A 25,476-nucleotide genomic window follows, 5' to 3' on the forward strand; every position below is an offset into this window, starting at 1 on the left:
GTGCTCCTCTTGGACCCAGTGCCATTGATCTAATCATAGAAAAGAAAATCTCAGACCTCAGGACGATGGAAGGCAGGGTGAAGGACATTGATACACACGATGCCTTCTACCTACTCACCAGGTGCCTGTCCATCCCAAAACTTGCCTACTTCCTGAGATGCTTCCCAGTCTTCAGCAGCCCGAAACTCAAGGAATATGCCTTCCTCCTAGAGAGTGCATTGAATCTTTCCCTTGAAGATGGACAGTGGTTGCAAGCCTCTCTTCCAGTCAGGGTTGGGAGTGCGTAGATCCTCCCAGATTGCCCTACCAACTTGCCTATCCTCCTCCATAACACCAAATAGGTTAATAAAGCAAAATCTTCCGGACAACCTCAGTGACTTGGCAGGAATACATTACCGAATGGCCAGTGCAATTATCGAATGGGAAGCACTCATTCCAGTACGAAAACCTAGTACAGCACCGGCCTACAGTCAAGTTGGGATGGCCCCATCACCGAAAAGGTGCTTGCCAACATGCTTAGTGCTGTAACATCAGACAGGGAGACTGCCCATCTCCATGCTGTGAGTGCACATCACTCTGGGGACTTCCACCAAACAGCTTCCATATCGGCAATGGGAACACTCCTCGACCCTACGACCCTCCGTATTGCAGTGGCTCTCCGCCTCGCTCTCCCCAATTCACAAGGAATATACGTGTATTTGCGGCAGTGTGCAAGCCAACCAATATGGTCTACATGGTCTTAACTGTTTCAAAACCAAGGGCTGGCACATCATAGAGAAGCTTTGCTACAGCTGGATGCCCAGCCGGGAGAGAGAGAGAGAGAGAGAGAGAGAGAGAGAGAGAGAGAGAGAGAGAGAGAGAGAGAGCCCCGATCCCTATCAGTCAACAATGTTCACATCCCCTCAAAGCACCCGACGGGATCACCATCGATCCTTGGAAGAATAGGAAGCTCTTAGCATGGAATTATACCTGAGTGTCGATGCTGGCTGACAGCTACAGCCATAACATTGTCGGGTGACAGGGAGGAGCTACTGATCACAGGGAGCAGTACAAGATCGGCAAGTACTGAGACATATGCCAACAGTATCAATTTGTCCAAGAAGGATCAGAGACCTTGGGATCATGGGGAAAAATGCCACACGCTTCCTTAAAGAACTGGTTTCCAGACTTATCGACACCACCAGGGACCCAAGGGCGGCCACTTTCATGTTCTAGCGCCTCAGCGTGGCCATCCAGAGGGAAAATGCTTGCTGCATACTGGGCTCGTATCCAGCTTTGGAGGAACTGGAGGAGATTCATAATGTTTGATATATTGTACCAATGTACTCACGTTTGCACCTTTTTGGCAATGTATTCTGTCTATAAATAAAGTTGACATAGAATATAGAATATAGGAGGTGGTAGAAGAAAATATTCAAACAGCTCTGGAAAGAACCTGGAGTTTTCTCTAAAGTACGTTTATTGTCTTTTCTGAGGATGAGAGTCCTCAGTCCAGTTATAGAGGTGGTACTTCCTATATATATATTTCATGCCGAATAGACAAAGCTGGTTGATTAGCAAGAACGCATTTAAAATTAAGCCCTTATTAAAATTTTCTCCTATACGTTTAAAGATATATTTTTTCATTTATGTTAATGGAAAAATTAATAATTTTATACCAATAGGACCTTAGAAAACTTACCTAACCTGATTATAACACGCGAAATTTAATTTAGCCTAATCCAACTAAATATATTTTAGGTAAGTTGATAATTTAATAATAAACAGTGAAATATATTTTTTTCGTTAGGTTCAGAATTATTTTTTGCGAAATTATTGCATATATATACATATAATATATATATATATATATATATATATATATATATATATGTCGTGCCGAATATGTAAAACTGGTCAATTAGCAAGAACTCATTTAAAATTAAGTCCTTTCTAAAAATTACTCTTATACGTTTTAAGATATATTTTTTCATTAATGTTAATGTAAAAATTTGTAATTTTGCACCAGAAGGAACTTAGAAAACTTACCTAACCTTATTATAACAAGCGCAATTTATTTTAGCCTAACCCAACTAAATATATTTTAGATTTGTTTACAATTTAATACTAAACAAACACAGTGAAATATATATTTTTTTCGTTAGGTTCAGAATGATTTTGGCGAAATTATTGCATACACAAATTTTCACTTGTCCTATATGGCAAGATGAGCGTTGCTATTTAAGCCAAGATCGCAAGTTCTGCCTATTTGGCACGATATATATATATATATATATATATATATATATATATATATATATATATATATATATATATATATTGTGTGTACCAAACGAGGAGTAGAATGAAATTAAGTCAAAGGCACCCAAACCACCGTATGTCCTCGGATGATGGTAAAACGCCTAGCTCTTCTGGGTGCATCATTCTTGTAGAATTGTGTGGTCCCGTGGATTAGTGCATCATGTGTGATTTTCACTCACCACGAGGTGGGCCAAAACGATATGGGTTCGAATCCTCGGCTAGTCGCAGTGTTGTTATTGATTAATACCACTCGTTTGTGGTTAAAATATATATATATATATACAGTGGTCCCCCGCTTTTCGTAGTTCCCGGCAATCGTAAAATTCGCCAATCATAGAGGTATTTTCGTATAAACATGGACTCGCTTTTCATAGGTTGACTCGCGAGTCGTAGTTCGTCCGGGACGCGTACCCAAGGCGTGAGCCAGGGCGGCAGCCAGTCTGGCATTGTTTACCAGTGAGCGAAGGTCCCCTCACGTGCTCCAGCGAAATATTTCATAATATTCCATTTATTTTAGTGCTTGCAGTACTATATAAGCTACCATGGCTCCAAAGAAAGCTCCTAGTGCCAAGCTTGTGGTAAAGGTGAGAAATATGATTGAATTTAAGAAAACCATCATTGAACAATATGAAAGTGGTGCAAGTGTGGGCGAACTGTCCAGGATGTATAAGAAACCCTACACAACCTTATGTTCCATAGTGGCCAAGAAAAATGAAATAAAGGATGCTGTTGTTGCAAAGGGAGTAACTATGCTGACAAAAATGAAATCAGTACTGGAAGAGGTTGAGAAGTTATTATTGGTGTAGATAAATGAGAAACAATTAGCAGGAGATACCCTTATGACTTCGTTTATTTGTGAAAAGGCTAGGCAGTTGCATGAAGATTTGGTAAAGAAAATGCCTGTAAATAGTGGTGAAGTGAGTGAATTTAAGGCCAGCAAAGGCTGGTTTGAGAGATTTAAGTACCGTACTGGCATACACAGTGTGGTAAGGCATGGTGAGGCTGCCAGTTCGGACCACAAGGCGGCTGAAAAATATGTGCATGAATTCCAGGAGTACATAGAGGCTGAAGGACTGAAACCTGAACAAGTGTTCATTTGTGACGAAACAGGCCTCTTTTGGAAGAAAATGCCAAAGAGGACCTTCATTACACAAGAGGAAAAGGCAATGCCAGGACACAAGCCGATGAAAGACAAACTGACGCTAATGTTCTGTGCTAATGCTAGTGGGGATTTCAAAGTGAAGCCATTACTAGTGTACCATTCTGAAAATCCCAGAGTGTTCAGGAAAAACAATGTTATGAAGAGTAAATTGTGTGTGTTTTGGAAATCTAATAGTAAGGCATGGGTCACGAGGGAAATTTTCGTCGAGTGGTTCAATGGAGTATCTCCTGGAAAAGAAATTGGATCTCAAGTGCCTGCTAGTAATGGACAATGCACCTGCTCATACTCCAAACTTGGATGACCTAATTTTCGAGGAGTTTGGGTTCATCACAGTAAAGTTCTTGCCCCCGAATACCACTCCTCTCCTCCAACCCATGGACCAGCAGGTTATTGCAAACTTTAAAAAACTCTACACAAAAGCAATGTTTCACAGGTGCTTGACTGTGACCACAGACACTCACTTGACCCTAAGGGAATTTTGGAGAGAAAACTTTAGCATCCTCCACTGCATAACCCTTATAGGTATGGCTTGGGAGGGAGTGACTACCAGGATTTTGAACTCTGCCTGGAGAAAATTGTGGCCAGATTGTGTCGACAAGAGGGATTTTGAAGAATTTGGGACTGACCCTAATGAGCCTATGTCTGTTGTAAAATCAATTGTGGCACTGGGGAGTTCCATGGGGTTGGATGTGAGTTTGGAGGATGTCGAAGAATTGGTGGAAGACCACAACGAAGAGCTCACCACTGAGGAGCTGCAAGAGCTTCAGCAGGAAGAGCAACACATCGCAGCTCAGAATCTTGCTGCAGAGGAGGAGGAAGAGAGATGGAAGAAGGTGCTTTCTTCAGAAATTAAAGAGATTTTTACTATGTGGGGTAAGATGGAAAGCTTTATGGAGAAACATCACCCTAACAAGGTTGTTGCAAGCCAGGTTGGCAACATGTACAGTGACAAAGTCTTGGGCCATTTTAGGGAAGTGTTAGAGACGCCAGAAACAGAGCTCTCTCCACAGTTATTTTGTGAGACAGGACTCCAGTGACTCTCAAGGTGGTCCTAGTGGCATTAAGGAACAGAAGAGAAGCAACCCCAGAAAAGCAAATGGTACCTGAGGTGTTGCTGGAAGGGGATTCCCCTTCCAAACTGTAAACAATCCAATCTCTCTCCTCCTCCAGTCTCCCATACACTAAGAAGAATCTCCAATAAAGGTAAGTGTTATGCTGTTAATGTTTCATTCATCATTTCCCATTGTATTGTTTATGTACTACATGCATATTTCATGTTAAAAAATTTTTGTTTTAATACTTCTGGGTGTCAGGAACGGATTAATTGTATTTACATTATTTCTTATGGGGAAAATTGATTCGTAAATCGTAAATTTCGTTTATAGTAACGGCTCCAGGAACGGATTGATTACGAACAACGAGGGGCCACTCTCTGTGTGTGTGTGTGTGTGTGTGTGTGTGTGTGTGTGTGTGTATATATATATATATATATATATATATATATATATATATATATATATATATATATATATATATATATATAAAATGCTCATGAGGCTAGTACACCAAACGGGGAGTAGAATGAAATTAGGTCAAAGGCACCCACACCACTGTATGTCCTTGGATGACAGTAAAACACCTAGCTCTGATGGGTGCGCTATTCTTGTAGGATTGTGTTTTCCCATAGGTTAGAGCATCATGTGTGATTTTCGCTCACCCTGAGGTAGGCCAAAATGACATGGGTTTGAATCCTCGACTAGTCGCAGTGCTGTTTGTGTATATTTCGCCTGCTCTTGCGAATTCCTTGCATTGTTAAAATCTCTAGTTTGTCGATGCATGCAGGGGATGAGATGAAAAGCTGGCTGCCTTGGATCAACGTCTAGCACGAGCTGGACGCCAAGGTATTGGTCCAGTGTGGTGAGAATGGTAAAGCACTGTGTACCTTGTTCCAAGGTTCGTAGGTTCGAGTCTCCTTTGGCCAGAGATCAGTGTTTTATATATATATATATATATATATATATATATATATATATATATATATATATATATATAATATATATATATATATATATATATATATATATATATATATATATAATATGTATATATATATATGTATATATGTTGCGGCCCCCTACCAAACTAGCGGTTAAATGGTTAACCTGCCGGCCGGCAGTACCACTGGGTACGTCATCAAACCCAATGTGGGGACTGCTGAGCCGGCCTTAGAGCAGTATGTACCTTAACACCTCACGGTATGCATCTAAGCAGTAGGTACCTGAACACCTAATGGTACACATCTACTGGCTTTAGAAGCAGTAAGTGCCTGAACACCTCACGGTACACATCTATGCAGTAGTTACCAGAACACCTAATCGTACACATCTACTGGCAGTAGAGTATTCCACTGGCTTCTACTGGCGTTAGAGGAAGCGCTCACTGCAGCTCACTGAGTCTGTTGGCCTCAGTTCCTTGACGGCCGCATTCAGTGAGCTTGCAGCATGGTGTTCGGCAAGCAGGATTAACCGAACCTACATGCGGTGTGTCAATTGGTCTTGAAGGCGGTAGATAGTACTCACCAGACCATCTTACGGTGTACTCCTACCGGCCTTGGAGAGTATTTACAGGACTACCGGTGATGTCTGCGGACTCGCCACCTACGCTGGTCAACTGTGGGCCGGAGTCATCTGATGCTGTTTTAGTGGGACATTACATGAAGAAAAGGTTGGAGTGTTACACTGAACTGGGCCAGGACCGTAGTGTGACACTTAGGGAAGTATGATGGAGTGGAACACTTGAGATATGCTACAGGACCGTAGTGGAACACTGAGAAGAAAAGGGTGTCGTGTGACACTGAAGATGGTCAGGTTGTAGTGTACATTGAATGGTATCATGTGACTGGCCTCAAGGAAGACGCTGTGGGTGAGTGTGCGACGCAGAGACAAGGGTGTCAAGAGTGACAGAGATATTGTGTATAACGCAGAGAAAAGGGTGTCGTGTGACACGGAGAGTAGGAGTGTCGTGTGACACAGAGAAAAGGGTGTCTAGTGGACACACTTGAGCAGGAGCGTCATTACACGTAAGAAAGGGTGTCAAGTGACACAGTTGAGAGGGAGCGTCACAACACACCACAGATAAGTGTCGTGAGAGACACGGAGCGTCATAAGGAGTTGATTGTAATTTATTATTGTAAATGTTACATATAATTTATTATTTTAGCATAGATATATTAAGATGCTAATAATTTATTATTGTAACATGTATATATATTTTAAATACTTCTAGACCAAAGATTGTGTTTTATATAATATTAAAGATTAATTGATTTTAATGTTGTAATTATGTATCCCGAACTCTCTATTACAAACTGAGTAAACCTACTATCTTAAAAATTACTTTTTTTTGTAATACATATATATATATATATATATATATATATATATATATAATAATATATATATATATATATATATATATATATATATATATATATATGTGTGTGCGCGCGCGCAAGACAAGCCACAGGGGGTGGAAATCTTCAGCTCAAGTACTTTCACACTTCTCAGTGCATCATCAGGAGCTGTGCAATGTTGCATGGGCATCAACAGTAGAAATAGGGTAAGTTTTCAGAGTATGGTGGCGCCAGCCAGTCTCTGAGGGAGACCCAGCTGAATGCCAACTACACACCGGCCCCCACACCCACCCCCATAAGGGGCCAGATAGCATGAGGTAAAATAACTAGAAGATAGTTAATAGCCAGCCCTCAGCTTCTAACCGCTGGGAACAGGTCATTTGACGTAAAAAGCTACATTACAGTAGTGGATCATTTACATACCTTCATTTACAGCCTTCTAACTAATGAAACAGAGGGAATAATTCCCTCATTTTTGTCAACCGGTGTTGCAGAACATTTCAGAATATTCAGAAAATACTCTGTGTCAGTTAATATACCTGTGTGAGTTCTCTTATTCAGGCTTTCTTATAATAACTAGGCAATTTTTATTTTTAACACCATTCCTATCATTATTATCAACTGTCATCCACTAATATCATTATCATTATAATAATAGTAACAACCTGACTCAGTAAACCACTAAACTAATTGCAATAACCATTAAAAATTAAAAAAAATAACATTCTTTATTTCTCTGTTAATATTACAATGTGGGGTTTATTACATATAAAATATTTATTACAAAGAAGGCTACTATTATGCCTAGGTATGCCTAGGCATGTTGCAGTCAACTATGTGTACCTTGTACCGCTGTACCTAGACGGGTTAGGATCTCAATAGGTCACTTTGCATTTCTTTTGGGCTATCCAAGGATGATCACACATGTCCACCCATACCTAAATGAACCCCCTTGACTACTGCCTTACTACTGATGCTATATCGCTCAGGTTGCAGTCTGTATTGTAGCACACTACCTAGAGTACCTGTATGCAGTAGTAGCAGTGTGTTATACCAACGGTCATGGCAGACCTAACATCTTAAATTTCGACGTTTGTGACAGAGTTAACAAGATGTTATACATTATAACGACGTTAACGACGTGCGTACCATGATGTTCAATTTGCAGAAAATGGTCGAGCATAATCGGAACATCATAAGACCCCTTGGCATAAGGAGCAATCCTGCTCTTTTGTATAATTTTTTTAAGGCTATGCACAATAGACTCCACTTAATGACTATCGAGTTTGTACAGCCCATAATTTGAGTTATATATGGCGTTCCTATCAAGTTTCAAGAGGGAGGACTCAGTTTTGTCTCTTTCCATGATGGAACCATTGGGTACAATTATCTGGGCGGCAGTCCACCCCAGTGGGTGATTGCAAGAGCTAACATGGTTAAAGATCGCTTTCGACACCTGGTCTGTCCTGATTGAGTGCTGGTGCTGGGATAATCTGGTTTCCAGAGGTTTACCTGTCTGACCAATGTATGAGAATGGGCGAATGATGCATGGGACCTTGTGGACACCGCCGATATTGTTAGGTGGTGTGTTTTTAATCAATCTTTGTTTCACTGTCCCAGTGTTTTTGAAAGTCAGATTTATATCGAGTTTCTTTAGTGCCTCATGCAGGCAGACCAAATTGTCATTGTATGGCAAGACCAATGCATTTTTCGTGTCAGGCATTTCCTTAGTCTGTAGAAAGTCTTCCTAGCTGACAGGACCTTCTCAATGAAATCCCTGGGATATCTCAGTTTCTGGCTATGTTAAATATCTTGTTGATTTCATCGTCTAAATACTCAGGACTGTAGATACGCAAAGCTCTCAGGATTATTGTAAGGAAAACACTACTATTAACCCTAGATTCATGATTGGAAAAATAATGAATGCATGACGACACACTGGTGATCTTCCTCTAAACTGTAAACTGTAAATTTGAAACTTCTGTCGATGCAATGATTTAAAACGTCTAGAAAGGGTAGTGTGTTATCTATTCCATGCTCTACTGTGAACGTAATAGAAGCTACCAGACCATTAAATCTAGGTAGAAACTCATCAATGTTGTGATCTCTAGGTCAAAGGCAAAGCACATCATCTACATACCCGAACTACCTAACATTATTTGGGAGAAAATCTCTAAGTTGTCTAGTCTTATAGAATTCCATATACAGGTTGCTGAGTAAGGGACTGAGGGGATTTCTCATAGCCATGCCCTGCTTCTGAGTACAGTACTTGCCTTCAAACACAAACTTGCAATCCATGACACAAAGTTTAATCATTTCAATAATTATATTCGTGGGGGTAGGGCAAGGAGAAGTTTTCTAGGTTCTTCTTCACGGTACGTAAGCAAGTCAGGGACAGGGACTCTGGTAAACAGGGCAGTGACATCAAACACACCAGTGTACAGTCGTTTGAAACATTTAATTTCTGAAGCCTCTAAAGGAAGTTTAACATTTTTAATATGCGCCTCCGAGATCCTACCAACCATGGGAGTTAGAAGATTAACCAATCATTTAGATAGGTTACATGCTGCTGAGCCTATTGAACTTATAACAGGACGCACTGAGTTCCCTGGTTTATGAGTCTTGATCAACCCATAAAGACACGGTAGAGTTGCAGACCTCGCTGACAATGGAGTTCCTGAAAAGCGGTTTGTAAGTTTCATTATCATTCAATAAACGTTTCATTTTACCTAAATATTCAGCTTTGTCTAAAATAACAACAATATTGGATTTATCACCTTTCGAGAGATGTAAAGTGTGATCGTTACTGAGCTCCTTGTAAGATTCAGTGAATCTTAATGAGCAGTTGGAGATCATTGGACGGAGTAAAGAATCTCGGGTTTAAAGGATGGTTTTCCTTACAATGTTCCTGAGAACTTTACGTATCTGCAGTATTGAGTATTTAGACGATGAAGTCAACAAGATATTTAACATAGCCCCAAAACTGATATATCCCAGGGGTTTCATTGAGAAGGCCCTACTGTCAGCTAGGAAGATTTTCTACAGGACTGAACCTAAGGAAACATCTGACAGGAAAAATGGTCTGGTCATTGTATGGCAAGACCAATGGTCTTGCCATACAATGACAATTTGGTCTGCCTGCATGAGGCACTAAAAAAAACACAATGTAAATCTGACTTTCAAAAACACTGTAACAGTGAAAAAGAGACTGATTAAAAACACACTGCCTAATAGTGTGGGTGGTGTCTACAAGGTCAACTGCACCTTTTGCCTACTCTCATACATTGGTCAGACAGATAAACCTCTGGAAACCAGATTATCTCAGCACCAGCACTCAATCAGGACAGGCCAGGTGTCGAATGCAATCTTTAACCATGTCAACTCTTGTAATCAGCCACCAGTGTGGGCTGCCACCCAGATAATTGTACCCAATGGTTCCATCATGGAAAGAAACGTAACTGAGTCCTCCCTCTTGAAACATGATAGGAATACCGTATATAACTCAAATTATGGGCTGTAGATAGTTTAGTGGAGTCTATTGTGCACAGCCTTAAACAATAACGTTATACAAAAACACAGTATTGCTCCTTTTGCCAGGGGGTTTCGTGATGTTTCGGTTATTTTCGTCCAGACTCTGTAAACTAAACATCATGGTGCGCCCGTCATCAACGTTGATATAATATATAACATCTTGTTAAGTCCGTCGCAAACGTCGAAATTTAAGATGTTAGGTCTGCCATGACCGTTGGTATAACACACACTGCTACTACTGCATACAGGTACTCTAGGTAGTGTGCTACAATACAGACTGCAACCTGAGCGATATAACATCAGTAGTAAGGAAGTAGTCAAGGGGGTTCATTTAGGTATGGGTGGACATGTGTGATCATCATAGGATAGCCCAAAAGAAATGCAAATTGACTTATTGAGATCCTAACCAGTCTAGGCACAGCGGTAAAAAACTACACATAGTTGATTGCAACATGGTGACTGCAATTATTTTTATGGTTTACTGAATTAGGTTGTTAGAAATATTATAATGATAATAATAATGATATTAGTGGATGAGAGTTGATAAAAATGATAGAATGGCGTTAAAATTAAGAATTGCGTAGTTATTATAAGAAAACTCAAGTAGGAGAATTCACACAGTCTTATTAACTAACACTGAGAGCATTTCCTGAATATTCTGGAATGTTTTACAACACTGGTTGACAAAATGAGGGATTTATTCCTCTCTATTTCAATAGTTAAAAGACTGTAAATGAAGGTATGTAAAGGATTCACTATTGTAATGTAACTTTTTACGTCAAATGACCTGCTCCCAGCGGTCAGAAGTGTAGAGTTGGTCATTGACCACCTTCTATTTATTTTACTTTATGCTATCTACAAACTGTGAGGCCTACTTCACCGGAATCCATATAGAGGCGGGGTGTGGGAGGCAGGTGTGTGGTTGGTGTTCCGCTGGGTCTTCCTCAGACAGAAACTTGCAACATTGCACAGCTCCTGATGACGCACTGAGAAGTGTGAAAGTACTGGAGCTAAAGATTTCCACCCGTCGTGGTTTGTCTTGCATTGTTAAGATCGCCTGTCTATGATTGTTTTTTGTATATATATAATATATATATATATATATATATATATATATATATATATATATATATATATATATATATGTGTGTGCATGCAAAACAACCACTGTGAAAGAGTCTTTCACAGTGGTTGCTTTGCATATTTTAAAATCACCTGTTTACTGTGATCTTGTTGCATATATATATATGCAATAAGATCACAGTAAACAGGTGATTTCAGAATATGCAAAAAACCACTCTGAAAGAATAGAGAAATTCCAAGCGCTTTCGTGACTACTCACATTATCAAGGAACTATGAAAGTAAAGCATCCAAGGAAGCTATATAAGGGGTCTGGCCAGCACCTCACTATCAGATCCCACAACGGTTAAGCACGTGGCGCGCGCCGACCCAACTTGGATAGGTCCTTTGCACAACTCACCCACAAACTATTCTACCCAAGAAAATTTAAAAATTATTATTTGTCCAGTGTATTATTAAATTCTTCCCAAATTCTATTAATTATAAATGGATCTAATTTATATAAACCAAAGGAAATATTCATATTATTGTCAAAACTGCTTTTTATGAAACAAGATTCAATTATATTCCTGTCGACCATGGACTTGCTTGATACTACTTTCTCAACTTTTTGAAAATCAATTGGATGGGTAAAATCTCTTACATGAATAAATAGAGCATTGGAATCTTGTCCAGTTCTAATGCTATATTTATGTTGTTTTAATCTTAGTTCGAGATTTTTACCAGTTTGACCGTAATAAACTTTATCGCAAATTTTACAAGGAATCTTATAGACACATCCATCAGCATTATGGGGGGAATTCTTTATCAAAAGTTTTTTTACTGTATCAAGATTTTTGAATACAACTTTAATATTAAAAGTCTTAAGAAGAGAAGGCATATCAACCAAGTTTTCATGGTAAGGGAGAACCAACATATTTTTAGTTGAATAAGGCTGATTGTCCCTTTTTGGATTGTAAAAAGTATTTCTAGCAACTTTAAAAGATTTATCAATTACATTTCTTGGGTATTTTAAATCACCTATTTCATAAATTTTGGATATTTCCTCATCTATGAACTCAGGACTACAAATTCGTAAAGCTCTCAAAAACATTGATGAGAAAACAGACAGTTTGACTCTATCTTGATGCGAGGAATAATAGTGGACATAGGAACAGTTATTTGTAGGTTTTCTGTAAATTTTAAATTTGAATTCATTATTACCCTTAATAATTAAAACATCTAGAAAAGGCAATGAGTTATTTTCTTCAAACTCAACAGTAAAGTTTATAGAATGGGCTAAGCTATTTAATTTTCCAAGGAAATGGTGTATATCTACATTTTTGGGCATAAGACACAAAATATCATCAACATATCTGAACCATTTAGCTCTATTAGGGAGGATTGTGTTAAGCAACCTTGTTTCAAAAAATTCCATGTATAGGTTACTAAGAACAGGTGAAAGAGGATTTCCCATTGCCATACCAAACTTCTGAGTGTAAAACTTATCATTAAATACAAATTTTGCATCAACAATGCAAAGTTTAATAAGTTTAATGATAGTAGGAACTGGCAATGGTAAATCATAGTTAACGAGTTCTTCAGATAAGAAACTTAATAAATCATCAACAGGAACTTTCGTAAACAAGGAAGTAACATCAAAACTAAACATGTTAAAATCATTTAAGTCAGTCAAGGAGCTTAATTTATCAACCAAGTCTATGTTGTTTTTAACATTAAAGTTAGAAATTTTGCCAACAATAGGGCTCAAAATATCAACAAGCCATTTGGATAATTTATATGAAACTGACCCTATGGAGCTAATAATTGGTCTGACTGGATTCCCTGGTTTGTGTGTTTTTATTAGTCCATACATGTAAGGTAAAGATGGATTAGTTGAAGTAAATTCTTTGACTAATTCATCTTTGCCTTTCAGTAGAAGTTTTATTGTTTTATTGAAATTGCTGTTAACGGTTTCTAGGGGATTTTTCCTAAGTTTAGAATAGGTTTCAGTATCATCTAAGAGATTATTCATTTTTTCTTGGTAATCATTTTCTTTCATAATTACTATTGCATTTATTTTGTCTGCTTTAGTAAGGCGCAAATATTTATTGTTATTAAGTGTATCATAAGACTTAAAGAATCTTTGAGGGCAGAATGTTCTCGATAAGCTTTTTAAATCATATATCTTTTGTTTCACAGTTTTCTTCTGCACTGATCAAGTCCCACAAGTTAAAAATTCGACTTAATTTTTTAAAAAACTGTTTAAATGAACAAGTTTTGCCCAAGTCTCTTTTACCCAATAGACTCCTTGACATGAGAGATCGTCCTTTTGATGATTTTATGAGAATTATTCTTCAGAAACATATTGAAATAACTAAAATACAGGAGAAGGAAGCATTCAAAATATTGAGAAACAAAACATACTCTTTTAATCAGGCCATTCCATCAGAATGGAAACACAGTATGTTGGATCATTGCTATAATAAACTCAGAAGAATTTGTAATGAACTCAAGAGCAAACTACAAAGAAAATTAGACATTTTAATTGAAAATAGTGATTGGACAAAGCATGCTAATAAAAATTTTGTAATTAACTTATCAGATGAAATTTTAGACAAACATACAACTGCTGCTCTAGGTTTTGGCCTAAGTTTTGCAACTTCAAAAAAACTTAATAATGTTGAAATTGCAAAAGCCTTTTGTAACTTTGAAAAATTTTCTGATTTATCCTCTGATGAAATTAATATTAGTAAAGGAATGGTATATAGCTCTATGTTAAAACCAAACATTCCCAATTGCCCTCAAAGATTCTTTAAGTCTTATGATACACTTAATAACAATAAAAATTTGCGCCTTACTAAAGCAGACAAAATAAATGCAATAGTAATTATGAAAGAAAATGATTACCAAGAAAAAATGAATAATCTCTTAGATGATACTGAAACCTATTCTAAACTTAGGAAAAATCCCCTAGAAACCGTTAACAGCAATTTCAATAAAACAATAAAACTTCTACTGAAAGGCAAAGATGAATTAGTCAAACAATTTACTTCAACTAATCCATCTTTACCTTACATGTATGGACTAATAAAAACACACAAACTAGGGAATCCAGTCAGACCAATTATTAGCTCCATAGGGTCAGTTTCATATAAATTATCCAAATGGCTTGTTGATATTTTGAGCCCTATTGTTGGCAAAATTTCTAACTTTAATGTTAAAAACAACATAGACTTGGTTGATAAATTAAGCTCTTTGACTGACTTAAATGATTTTAACATGGTTAGTTTTGATGTTACTTCCTTGTTTACGAAAGTTCCTGTTGATGATTTATTAAGTTTCTTATCTGAAGAACTTGTTAACTATGATTTACCATTGCCAGTTCCTACTATCATTAAACTTTTTAAACTTTGCATTGTTGATGCAAAATTTGTATTTAATGATAAGTTTTACACTCAGAAGTTTGGTATGGCAATGGGAAATCCTCTTTCACCTGTTCTTAGTAACCTATACATGGAATTTTTTGAAACAAGGTTGCTTAACGCAATCCTCCCTAATAGAGCTAAATGGTTCAGATATGTTGATGATATTTTGTGTCTTATGCCCAAAAATGTAGATATACACCATTTCCTTGGAAAATTAAATAGCTTAGCCCATTCTATAAACTTTACTGTTGAGTTTGAAGAAAATAACTCATTGCCTTTTCTAGATGTTTTAATTATTAAGGGTAATGAATTCAAATTTAAAATTTACAGAAAACCTACAAATAACTGTTCCTATGTCCACTATTATTCCTCGCATCAAGATAGTCAAACTGTCTGTTTTCTCATCAATGTTTTTGAGAGCTTTACGAATTTGTAGTCCTGAGTTCATAGATGAGGAAATATCCAAAATTTATGAAATAGGTAATGATTTAAAATACCCAAGAAATGTAATTGATAAATCTTTTAAAGTTGCTAGAAATACTTTTTACAATCCAAAAAGGGACAACCAGCCTTATTCAACTAAAAATATGTTGGTTCTCCCTTACCATGAAAACTTGGTTGATATGCCTTCTCTTCTTAAGACTTTTAATATTAAAGTTGTATTCAAAAATCTTGATACAGTAAAAAAACTTTTGATAAAGAATTCCCCCCAGAATGCTGATGGATGTCTATAAGATTCCTTGTAAAATTTGCGATAAAGTTTATTACGGTCAAACTGGTAAAAATCTCGAACTAAGATTAAAACAACATAAATATAGCATTAGAACTGGACAAGATTCCAATGCTCTATTTATTCATGTAAGAGATTTTACCCATCCAATTGATTTTCAAAAAGTTGAGAAAGTAGTATCAAGCAAGTCCATGGTCGACAGGAATATAATTGAATCTTGTTTCATAAAAAGCAGTTTTGACAATAATATGAATATTTCCTTTGGTTTATATAAATTAGATCCATTTATAATTAATAGAATTTGGGAAGAATTTAATAATACACTGGACAAATAATAATTTTTAAATTTTCTTGGGTAGAATAGTTTGTGGGTGAGTTGTGCAAAGGACCTATCCAAGTTGGGTCGGCGCGCGTCACGTGCTTAACCGTTGAGGGATCTGATAGAGGTGCTGGCCAGACCCCTTATATAGCTTCCTTGGATGCTTTACTTTCATAGTTCCTTGATAATGTGAGTAGTCACGAAATCGCTTGGAATTTCTCTATTCTTTCAGAGTGGTTGTTTTGCATATATATATATATATATATATATATATGTTGTGCAGAATAGGCAGAACTTGCCATCTTGGCTTAAATAGCAACGCTCATCTTGCCATATAGGACAAGTGAAAATTTGTGTATGCAATAATTTCGCCAAAATCATCCTGTACCTAACGGAAAAAATATATTTCACTGTGTTTGTTTAGTATTAAATTATTGTAAACAAATCTAAAATATATTTAGTTAGGCGGAAATTAATTGCTCTTGTTATAATAAGGTTAGGTAAGTTTTCTCAGATTCTTTTGGTGCAAAATTAAAATTTTTTACATTATCATTAATGAAAAAAATATCTTTAAATGTATAAGAGAAAATTTTAGAAAGGACTTAATTTTAAATGAGTTCTTGCTAATTGACCAGTTTTACATATTCGGCACGACATTATATATATATATATATATATATATATATATATATATATATATATATATATATATATATATATATATATATATATATATATTAATGTCGTGCCGAATATGTAAAACTGGTCAGTTATCAAGAACTCATTTAAAATTAAGTCCTTTCTAAAATTTTCTCTTATACGATTAAAGATATATTTTTTTCATTAATGTTAATGTAAAAATTTATAATTTTGCATCAAAAGAATCTTAGAAAATTTACCTAACCGTATTATAACAAGAACAATTTATTTTAGCCTATACCAACTAAATATATTTTAGATTTGTTTACGATAATTTAATAATAAACAAACACAGTGAAATACATTTTTTTCGTTAGGTTAAGAATGATTTTGGCGAAATTATTGCATACACAAATTTTCGCTTGTCCATATGGCAAGATGATCGTTGCTGTTTAAGCCAAGATGGCAAGTTCTGCCAATTCGGCACGACATTATATATATGTCGTGCCGAATTGGCAGAACTTGCCATCTTGGCTTAAATAGCAACGCTCCTCCTGCCATATAGGACAAGTGAAAATTTGTGTATACAATAATTTCGCCAAAATCATTCTGAACCAAACAAAAAAAATATATTTGTTTAGTACTAAATTATAAGAACATAAGAAAGGAGGAACACTGGCCTGTTGGCCCATACCAGGCAGGTCCTTTACAATCCTTCCCACTAACTAAATATTTGCCCAACCTAATTTTCAATGCTACCCATGAAAAAATTTTTGATGATTCTATTTACTCATTACCCCTCTCACTCATGTATTTTTTTTTTTAACAAGTCGGCCATCTCCCACCGAGGCAGGGTGACCCAATAAGAAAGAAAAAATACCCAGAAAGAAAATACTTTCATCATTCAACACTTTCACCTCACTCACACATAATCACAGTTTTTCCAGAGGTGCTCAGAATACAACAGTTTAGAAGCATATACGTATAAAGATACACAACATATCCCTCCAAACTGCTTATATCCCGAAACCCCTCCTTTAGAGTGCAGGCATTGTACTTCCCATTTTCAGGACTCGAGTCCGGCTATATAAAAATAACCGGTTTCCCTGAATCCCCTCACTAAATATTACCCTGCTCACACTCCAACAGATCGTCAGGTCCCAAATACCATTCGTCTCCATTCACTCCTATCAAACACGCTCATGTACGCCTGCTGGAAGTCCAAGGCCCTCGCCCACAAAACCTCCCTTACCCCTTCCTTCCAACCTTTTCGAGGACGGCCCCTATCCCGCCTTCCTTCCCCTACAGATGTAAATGCTCTCCATGGCATTCTACTTTGATCCATTCTCTCTAAATGACCAAACCACCTCAACAACCCCTCTTCAGCCCTCTGACTAATACTTTAATTAACTCCACACCTCCTCCTAATTTCCACACTCCGAATTTTCTTCATAATATTTACACCACACATTGCCCTTAGACAGGACATCTCCACTGCCTCCAACCCCCCTCTTCGCTGCTGCATTCACAACCCAAGCTTCACACCCATATAAGAGTGTTGGTACTACTATACTTTCATACATTCCCTTCTTTGCCTTCATAGATAACGTTTGTCTCCACATATACCTCAACGCATCACTCGCCTTTTTTCCTCGTCAATTCTATGATTAACCTCATCTTTCATAAATCCATCCGCCGACACGTCAACTCCCAAGTATCTGAAAATATTCACTTCTTCCATACTCCTCCCCAATATGATATCCAATTTGATACCCTCATCACCTTACTCTTTTCTATGTTTACTTTAAACTTTCTACCTTTACACACACCCCCAAACTCATCCACTAACCTTTGCAATTTTTCCTAGAATCTCCCATAAGCACAGTATCATCAGCAAAAAGCAACTGTGTCAATTCCCATTTTGTATTTGATTCCCCATAATTTAATCCCACCCCTCTCCCGAACACCCTAGCATTTACTTCTTTTACAACCCCATCTATAAATATATTAAACAACCATGGTGACATTACCCATCCCTGTCTAAGACCTACTTTTACCGGGAAGTAGTCTCCCTCTCTTCTACACACCCTAACCTGAGCCTCACTATCCTCATAAAAGCTCTTTACAGCATTTAGTAACTTACCACCTATTCCATATACTTGCAACATCTGCCACATTGCTTCCCTATCCACTCTATCATATGCTTTTTCTAAATCCATAAATGCAATAAAAATTTCCCTACTTTTATCTAAATACTGCTCACATATATGCTTCAATGTAAACACTTGATCTACACATCCCCTATGCACTCTGAAACCTCCTTGCTCATCCGCAATCCTATATTCTGTCTTACCTCTAATTCTTTCAATTATAACCCTACCGTACACTTTTCCTGGTATATTCAGTAAACTTATTCCTCTATAATTTTTACGATCTCTTTTGTCCCCCTTACCTTTATATAAAGGGACTATACATGCTCTCCGTCAATCCCTAGGTACCTTCCCCTCTTTCATACATTTATTAAACAAAAATACCAACCACTCCAACACTATATCCCCCCTGCTTTTAACATTTCTGTCATGATCCCGTCAGTTCCAGCTGCTTTACCCCCTTTCATTCTACGTAATACCTCGCGCACCTCCCCCACACTTACATCCTGTTCTTCTTCACTCCTAAAAGATGGTATACCTCCCTAGCCATTGTAAACGTATTTAAAATATATTTAGTTGTTAGGCTAAAATAAATTGCTCTTGTTATAATAAGGTTATGTAAGTTTTCTAAGATTCTTCTGATGCAAAATTAAAAATTTTTACATTAACATTAATGAAAAAAATGTATCTTTAAACGTATAAGAGAAAATTTCAGAAAGGACTTAATTTTAAATGAGTTCTTGCCAATTCACCAGTTTTACATATTCGGCACGACATTATATATATATATATATATATATATATATATATATATATATATATATATATATATATATATATATATATAGTAACCACGGCCGAGTGGAGTGGTGTTGAATGAATAACAACACTGTGACTAGCCGAGTATTCGAACCCATGTCGTTTTGGCCCATTTCATGGTTAGCGAAAATCACACATGACGTTCTAACCAACTGGACCACGCACCCGACCATGGTACCCGAATGGGTCTGCTGCTTCACTGCCACAAATACACCTGTGTTGGGCGAGAATGGGGGAGAATATATACCATGAATTAATTAAGGAAAGATCCTAGACTTCACCTTACGAAACGAAGCAGATGCGAAAGTAATTATGGACAAGGTAGATTAAAGTGGAAAAATGAACATGTTATTAGAAGACGGTGGAACTTACGTGCCCCTTAATACTTAGTTTCCTCTTGATACGCAACTTCACACGGCCGGTGTATCACCAAATGTAAACTGTTTTCAAGATCACCTAAGAAGAATCAGATACACGAAATTACGTACGTTGTAGTGATATATCACTACACTGACTGAGGAACACTACAGTAACTGAAAGTAAGTCAGAGGACACTGCTAACTATTCTCATCATGATGGTGTTTTGAAGAATAAAACACTCTTCACTCTACCCTTGACGGTAGAACTGAAACTGTATACAGACTGCTACTATCACGAACATTTCGTTCGCAAGTGTACAACTTTGTACACAAGTCCTTTAGGAGGACATTTGTGTGTCAAGAAGACACTAGGCAAAATTATCAAATATTTTTTTATTGGCCAAACTGTTATGTTGCATGCATAGTAGTGCATTGTGTCAGCTGGCAGGGCAGCTGGTAGGTCAGCTGGTTCGGGAAATAAGAATGTTTCCTGCTGGTTAGTCTCAACATATGGTGAACACGATGGCTGGTATCAACATATGGTAAACACGATGGCTGGTATCAACATATGGTGAACACGATGGCTGGTATCAACATATGGTGAACACGATGGCTGGTCTCAACATATGGTGAACACGATGGCTGGTATCAACATATGGTGAACACGATGGCTGGTATCAACATATGGTGAACACGATGGCTGGTATCAACATATGGTGAACACGATGGCTGGTATCAACATATGGTAAACACGATGGCTGGTATCAACACATGGTGAATACCATGGCTGGTATCAACATATGGTAAACACGATGGCTGGTATCAACATATGGTGAACACGATGGCTGGTATCAACATATGGTGAACACGATGGCTGGTATCAACATATGGTGAACACGATGGCTGGTATCAACATATGGTGAATACCATGGCTGGTATCAACATATGGTGAACACGATGGCTGGTATCAACATATGGTGAACACGATGGCTGGTATCAACATATGGTAAACACGATGGCTGGTATCAACATATGGTGAATACCATGGCTGGTATCAACATATGGTAAACACGATGGCTGGTATCAACATATGGTGAACACGATGGCTGGTATCAACATATGGTGAACACGATGGCTGGTATCAACATAGGGTGGATACGATGCTGGTATCGGTTGGTATCAACATGTAAACACGATGGCTGGTATCAACATATGGTGAACACGATGGCTGGTATCAACATATGGTGAATACGATGGCTGGTATCAACATATGGTGAATACCATCGCTGGTATCAACATATGGTAAACACGATGGCTGGTATCAACATATGGTGAATACCATCGCTGGTATCAACATATGGTGAACACGATGGCTGTTAACATATGGTGAACACGATGGCTGTTATCAACATGTGGTGAACACGATGGCTGTTAACATATGGTGAACACGATGGCTGGTATCAACATATGGTGAACACGATGGCTGGTATCAACATATGGTGAACACGATGGCTGGTATCAACATATGGTGAACACGATGGCTGGTATCAACATATGGTGAAAACGATGGCTGGTATCAACATATGGTGAACACGATGGCTGGTATCAACATATGGTGAACACGATGGCTGGTATCAACATATGGTGAACACGATGGCTGGTATCAACATATGGTGAACACGATGGCTGGTATCAACATATGGTGAACACGATGGCTGGTATCAACATATGGTGAACACGATGGCTGGTATCAACATATGGTGAACACGATGGCTGGTATCAACATATGGTGAACACGATGGCTGGTATCAACATATGGTGAACACGATGGCTGGTATCAACATATGGTGAACACGATGGCTGGTATCAACATATGGTGAACACGATGGCTGGTATCAACATATGGTGAACACGATGGCTGGTATCAACATATGGTGAATACCATGGCTGGTATCAACATATGGTGAACACGATGGCTGGTATCAACATATGGTGAATACCATGGCTGGTATCAACATATGGTGAACACGATGGCTGGTATCAACATGTAAACACGATGGCTGGTATCAACATATGGTGAACACGATGGCTGGTATCAACATATGGTGAACACGATGGCTGGTATCAACATAAGGTGAACACGATGGCTGGTATCAACATATGGTGAATACGATGGCTGGTGTCAACATATGGTGAATACCATGGCTGGTATCAACATATGGTAAACACGATGGCTGGTATCAACATATGGTGAACACGATGGCTGGTATCAACATATGGTGAACACGATGGCTGGTATCAACATTGGGTGAATTATCTTTCATTATACTGACAGTGTAGTCTGCGTGAGCTCATTATATTGCAAGAAGTTTGGAGCTCAGGATTTCATCGTTTATATTTTTTTATGAGTAACTTGAAGGCTTTACATTAACATTTATTAGAGAACTTCTTAATCTAAAAGCATGAATGTAATTGTTCATGATTTCTCCAGAACTTTAAACTTTAATTCTAGAATAATTCTGAGAGTTGGTGTTTAATACGACAGATTTTAATAATTTTCAGTGGTAGCTCTTTTAAAGTAATTCATCTTAAAGTAACTGAAGTTTCGTAGGCTGGCTGATCTAGACAGTCACATGAGTGAATACTGGATAAATTTTGCTGTGTATTATAGTTTGTTATGTCAGCTTACGACCTGTAAACCTGTGATATACTGATATGAGTAGGCAGAGGGAACAAACTGCTGTGTCCTCCCACTATGTAAGACCCTTCCCTCAACTGCCGTACTCTTGTTCCTTACCTTAGTTCACTTGAAGGTTTCCAGCAGAAAAAAATAGGGAAGACACATTGCCTTGGAATAAAAATTTCCCCGCCATCATCGTGGTCATCGTCGTAGGAAGATACCAGTTCCATCTCGTAACTTATTAAAATATCTCTTGAAAAATGAGGCCGTAAACAATGGTTAGACACAAGGATTCTTCGTCCTCTTTAATGTGTAACGAGGATCATTCTTAATTTGTGTGTTTTGGTAACAATGATCTGGTACAGTTTCTTGGTGTAAACAAAATAACGCTTCGAGGGATGCAACATATCTATGTACATAATATGATGTAATTTTTTAAGAGTAATTATTTATGTTAAATTTAGGGTTGTTATCAAATACTTTGAGAGCTGAGACTGTGTGTAGAAGTTTGTCTACCCTTTCTGTACATTTGCATATGAGAGTATGTATGTTATTATTTTGTTAATTGACGGAGCCTGGAAGTATCGTATGCCAACGTGGCAAAGTTGGCATACTGCAAGGGGTAGTGTCCAAACCCCTCACTGGCAGAGAACATTCTCTTGGAAAAGACAAGAATTGTTTTTGTCTCTGTTGAAACAATCTCAGATTCCTATTTATACTGAGTCGATTTTGGGACTTTGCATTTTTGCTTTGTCTTGTGTCTTATTTTTGACAGCCTTTCCCAGGACTCACTCACTCTGTTCAGAATATCTAGATATCACTCCCTACGAAAGCAAAAGACTCAGAAGGAGATGCAGCATTTCCCCAATGAAAAGCAGGGGCGCCACGAGTACACTGAGAGACAACACATTAAGTGTCAGGGGCCCAAGACTGTTCAACTGACTCCCAGTATACATAAGGGGAATTACCAATAGACCCCTGGCTGTCTTCAAGAAGGCACTGGACAGGCACTTAGTACCTGATCAGCCGGGCTGTGGTTCGGAAGTCCGTTTACGTATGGCCAGCAGTGACAGTCTGGTTGATCAGACCCCGATCCAGCACGAGGCCTAGTCTCAGACCGGGACGCCGGGGCGTTGATCCCCGAAACTCTCTCCAGGTAAACATCATCTACTCTCTCACGAACAGACATCTTAGGTTGCCGTCGTGAGTTTTCTTAGCACCTGGTCGTGTGTGAATTTACTGTGCTATGAGCTTGGGGCGTAGCCACTGGGAAAGGAATTTCGTAACTTAGTCTTGTAAAGCAACTGTCTGATGTGGATAGACTACTTACATGAAGCACAGTGTGTCTTGGGATTGACTTTGACTCGGTATAGGTTATATTTTTTTCACTTATGTTTAATGTATTGGACTCTTATTTCTGCACTGTCTGGTCTGTACTAACTTGTAGGAAGAGTTTACTTCTGAATACTGAGTGTATAAAGTATTTTCCAAGCCTTGAGGACTGGTACTTGTCCACCATTGTAGACACACAGTATTAGCTGAGATTGTCTACTTCCTATTTGCATAGCTTTGTGAACCTCGGCCTATTCTAGTAGTAGATAAACCTTGTCTCTTGTCTTTTTGGTGTCTACTCACTGTATTTTGTGGACAGTCTTGACCAATTGGTATCAGACGCATGTGCTCTTGTTTACCTGACTATTTGAACACCCTAATACTCGTGTGTTTCGTTAGAGTTCGTGCATTGCTATTTGTATGTTCTATAATGACTATTTCTCTTGTAGACTATTAATAAAATTGTATTCAGTTAAGGGAGTCGCATTTTACTCTCGTTTTACCAGTTCCTTAGATTTGTAACTAGAAATAAGATTTTCGACTTAAACTATGAGATTGCTTCTGTAGCAGAGACAAACATGAAGAGGGAAGAGGAGACCTGATAGGGAAGTTTGGCTTAAAGAGAGAGCAGGAGGGACCTAGTAAAAAGGAGCAATAAGTACGGGGACCTGGTATGGTTCGCAGAGCCCAGACAGAGGTTCAGGAGGCCATCTAGAGAGGGAAACGGAGCCCAGAGGTGAGAAGGGGGAAAGGTCAGATAAGAAAAGAGGGGAAGGACCCAAAAGGGAAACAGGGCCTTGTGAGGGAAAAGTTCAATAGATAGGAATAGAGAGGGAGTATATAGTAACAATAGTTTCCTTGCCGGCTACTTGTTAAGGTAGGGTAAGTCAAGCTCCCGCCTTTTCTCCCCCACCCCTAAAGTGATAGTTTGAACATTGTCTGCATCGCTCTTGGGCTGTGTAGACCCCCTTGCCTGACGCTCCTCAGTAACCTGACAGCAGTGGTACGAGGTGTTGTTGTGTCTCTGTTGACACTGCTGGGAAATTACTGGTGTTAAGATGGCGGTTTGTTATCGCAGACGCGTTAATACTATTGGTATTGAACTGCTTCGAGGTGCGATTACACCTAGTTCAGCTCAAATACTCTTACCCAAGATAATCAGGGAGACATACGGCATACAAGATGGTGAATTGTATGGAGTAGCGCTGAACGGAGCGCATAGAGTATTTGTGAAACTGCTTGCTGCGACAGTTTATGAATCGGTGGTTGAGCGCTTTCAAGATGTGTGTTTTGACGTTACTCCTGCTGTGCGTGTGAGACTGGTGGACGTGTCTCGATATTATACCTGGATAAAGTTGAGGAATGTCCCCTTCGAGGCAAACGAAGCTGACATCAGAAACGTATTTGAGAAATATGGAACTGTGCATTCTGCCCAGCAGGGTAAGTGGATAATGGGTGCCTACACAGGTATGCCGGAAGGTACATTCAGCCTTAAGATGACGTTGCGTCAACCCATACCGTCATATGTGTATCTTCAAGATTTTAGGACACAGG

Source organism: Cherax quadricarinatus, chromosome 63 (genome assembly GCF_038502225.1).
Source record: "Cherax quadricarinatus isolate ZL_2023a chromosome 63, ASM3850222v1, whole genome shotgun sequence".
NCBI classification, from domain to species: Eukaryota; Metazoa; Arthropoda; class Malacostraca; order Decapoda; family Parastacidae; genus Cherax; species Cherax quadricarinatus.